Source organism: Pinus tabuliformis, chromosome 6, assembly GCF_031772625.1.
Source record: "Pinus tabuliformis cultivar Carrire ecotype Pingquan chromosome 6, CPIR1, whole genome shotgun sequence".
Lineage (NCBI taxonomy): Eukaryota > Viridiplantae > Streptophyta > Pinopsida > Pinales > Pinaceae > Pinus > Pinus tabuliformis.
This window is the reverse complement of record NC_142292.1, coordinates 1,905,712,162-1,905,716,379: the sequence shown is the minus strand read 5'-3', so window position 1 is coordinate 1,905,716,379 and position 4,218 is coordinate 1,905,712,162.

Sequence of the window (4,218 nt, the reverse complement as noted above, 5' to 3'; positions counted from 1 at the left end):
TAGAATCACCAGCTACATGAGCAATTAAGAATTCATGTCCATGGTTATTTCTTAAGACAAACATTTACAGCAGTAAAAATTGAGTACAAGGTGTCGTATAACAAATCCTGCACTATTCTTTTTCTTTACTGCTAGCTTAGTGTAACATGAGTATGATTTGATAAACATAAGAAAGACAAGAACAGAGATTAAGGAAAAAACTTGTTATTTCATCAGACAGCACAGGAATTCTGCATCAACACATGAATCATCAGCAAGACACCGTAGTTCCAGGAAATCACTGAGCTGATCTAGCTCTTTGTATTAAACAATTCAGAAGGTAAACAGTATACATGCCTCAGAGTGAAAATTACCAACCCCTTATGCGTTACTAAGGGGAGTATATATACAAAGTTTTACATAAGAAAAATATCTGAAATGAAGAGTAAATGCTTCATTAATAGCATGCCAACCGCTAGAGTGTAGCAGCTGAGAAAGTTAATGCTGTAATAACTTTTGTTGCCTTAGCTGTAAAAAATGGTCAGAACTTGTTGACTTTGCTGGCAGTTGGAGTCGGCTGAGGGTATGCTGTCAAAATTTGTGCATTTCTTTACCTTTTGGGCCAGCCATTGTTGTCTATGTGCTGAGTCACTTTTAGCTGCTTTAACTGCTGACATTTGTCATGTTATTTGTATTGTATGATCTGGAGCTGGCAGTGGCCGAATGACTGAAGCTATCGTGGAAAAACCTGAAGCATCGCTTGCCACCAATCCTCCTTTGGCATTTGATGTCTGCGCATCTTTATCAATGTTTCCTCGGTCTCTGTATGTTTATAAAGATTGGGAGGGGGTGATAGGCCAAATGTAGACCAAGTCTAAAGTGTTTTTCAGTGGAAAATGCAAGCTGGTTTCTGCAGTTTGCTGCAAATTCACAGGGATGTGAATTGCTAAGAGTAAGTTGCAGAGGGTATGAGGTCTCCTTTGGTGGCAATTGCAGCTGGCCTGTACTCGGCAAAAGGGAACAATGCCGAGCACTTCGAGGAAAATTTTACAGTTTTAGTCCGTGGAACGATTGCTTCAATGTCGAATTATAGTTCTGGGGTAATGCAGGTTGCTTGGTTCACTCTAGGTAGTAGGTGCAGAGTTTAAATGGAATTTAACAGGTGCTTAAATGGCAATTTTACAGTGAAATGGTAAGCATGGGTTAAACAGACGAATTGCGGTGAATACGTGGATGGAACGCTTAAATGGTCTGCGGGTTGGACTGTGGAGGCACGAGGTAGCTGAATTGATAAGCTTGGGCGACACAAATTCGAATTTTGCAGCTTCAGGAACAGTCCGACGTGGAAGCAGCAGCAAGAGCTCAGTGTATTTTCGCTCGAAAATGACACAAAACGGCTATTTCGGGCCTTAATAACGGTAATTTTGGCAAAAATGGCTTATTGGCGCGTTTCCGCCAATGACGTCAGCATGACGTCATGGCGGGGCCCGGGTACGGAGGTGACGTGGCTGCTGAGGTGTAAGCCAGGGTGGCAGGACACGGTGGCGGATGGATAAGGTGGCAAGGCTACGTGGAGGGCCACGCGGCGCGGGGGTGGGCGGAAGCGACATGACGTCAGGCTGACGTGAGTGATGACGTGAGGGAATGGCGGTATCGGGATGGTGGTAAGCGGGTTCCCCGCACCGCTTTTGCTGATGAGTGGTATTGGGGAGGGGGGCTCCGAACAACCCCAGCGTTTGACACGCGTCCCTGTACGGGGCGGAAAACCATTTTCCTCGGACGCTAAAGGTCGGCAAATCCGGGCCCAAGAATACTCGCCCACCGTCGGATTATGGGTGGCGGAAGATCGATGGCTGACGGGCCCTTCGACGGATCGTGCAGGTTGGGGGGGCCCGCTAGCCTATTAAAATATTCAATTTAATATTTGTAGGCGGAAAACTTTAGAGTTAAGGGTTTTTTGTGCGTTTTTCGGGATTTTTGGTTTTTTTCAAGGGTTTTATAAGGGAAAAATGGTTTAGGAGTGGGTTTAGCAGGGGAAAAGGGGTTTTCTGTATTTTTTGAGCAGAGGGAAGGTGAGAGCTTAGGGGAAAGGTTGTTGCTCATAACCAGAGGTTAGAGCAGCCCCAAGACAGGGTTGACCACAGCCCCTGGTGGACTAGCGTCTCCCTAAACAACATATTTGGCTATAATGCCAAAGGGAGGATATTTATAGAATGCTTAGGGGTTTATACACCATGGTGTTAATAATACTAGGGAAAGGGGTAACATAAGGGAATTACATATTAGAGTTAGAGGTTAATATGGATGAAAAAAGTGAATAAGGGGGAAACCACTAAGTTTATTTGAAACTTACTTAGTTTAGGGAGTAGATCAAAATGAAAAGAATTTTAGACAAGAAATGTGGCTTCTAAAAAGATTAAGAACCACCATGAAACCATATTTCCTTCCATGAATCTCAACTGATGAGGGGATGTTAGTAATGAATGGAGAGGGGAATATTGGGAAGTTAGACATGCTTCTTTTCTTGTTGCAATCTGGTGGAGAGGAACACCTTCTCACTTCGTTGATTTTGCTTTGTGAACAAAGCTAACATACCTTCACTTGTAAGGAGTGACATTTCTGCAACCCCAACTGCCTACCCATCTACTTGCCTAGCTTTTTTTATTTCTTCTTGGAGGGTGCATTTGGACTTGCAGACCCTTATCTGCCTTTTCTTTTCTTTGGCTTTTTTCTTTTGTTTTTCTATCTACTTATACCCTTATTTCCTCCAAGGTCCCAGATTAAGCTGTTGGGAGCCTTACTTCTCTACCTAAGCTACTTGTCTGCCAAGATTAAACAGTTTGGACAGACTTCTTTCTCTAATCTACAACAAAAATTGAAACATGGCATGACCCAGCTTAGGCTGTTGGATCACCCATTGAGAAGCATAACAGCAGCAACTAAATGCACATGTGTGCCTTTTATCAGAATATGAGATCTTTGCCTTGCCAAAGTAGATCATATTGGCACTTCCCATGCCAATCATGAAAAATGAAACCTATTGGTATAGGTAGCTAACAGTGGCTCCACATGGGGATGGTTTTTCATTTGAAAGACCAAGAACAGCAGGTCAGAATGCCTTGGCCCTTGACTGCTTTTACCAAACTTTGAAGTATGCTGCTTTGAACTGCCCAAAATTGTGCACTTTCCTTCTTGGTAGATCTCTGAATCTATTTATCTTTTGCTGGTAGTTAAGAAAACTATGAGAAATTGCATTTTTACATCTTGACAGAAAATAATATATACATCTGGATATGTACAATGGAAACTCAGGCTGCACCTATGGGTGGTAGTCAAAATAGTGCTTCAGCATCCTGCCATTCACAGGACCTTCATCCAAATCAGTTTCATTAAGACTTTTAAGGAAATAAGTGTTGTTTCCTTGTACTGCTTGGACAGCAAATGGTCCTCTCCAAAGGGAATCAAATTTTCCATGTTTTCCCTTATCTTCCCTTCTTGAATCCCACTTGAGGACTTTGTCTCCCACACTGAAATCTTCTGCTTTAGTTCTTCTGTCAAAGGCCTTCTTCAGCTTTTCTTGTAACACTTGAACTCTGCTGAAAACTTGGTCTCTAGTTTGCTGCAGACATATGATCTGATTGATCCTTCTTTGCATATCATTTGGTTCAGCTTGGCTTTCTTGAAGAAGTTTCATAACAGGTATCCCTAGTGATGAAGGAAATTTAGCTTCTAATCCATAAACCAACTCATATGGGCTGGTCCCAATTGATCTCTTGGTTGTTAGTCTATCTGCCCATAGAGCATTCACAAGCTTCTTATGCCAATTCTTTTTGTTCTCTTCTAGCACTTTATTTATGATGTTTACCAGACTTTTATTTGATGACTCAGCAAGGCCATTTCCTTGGGGATAGTATGCAGTAGAATGGCCTAAGGTAATGTGAAATTTGTGGCAGAAATTCACCATTTTCTTGGATCTGAAAGCAGCAGCATTATCTGTTATTATTTTATCAGGACAACCAAATCTAGCCAATATGTTGTTCTCCAAGAACTGAATGATAGTGGAATCATTTGCTTGTCTGCATGGAACAGCTTCAATCCACTTGGTGAAGTAGTCTGTGGCTGTTAAGATCCATCTATGTTGGCCTGAAGATGAGGGATGAATTTCCCCAATGAAATCCAAGCCCCATTGTTGAAAAGGTCTCTCTGTTGCAATAGGCCTCAAGGGAAGTGGCAGCAACT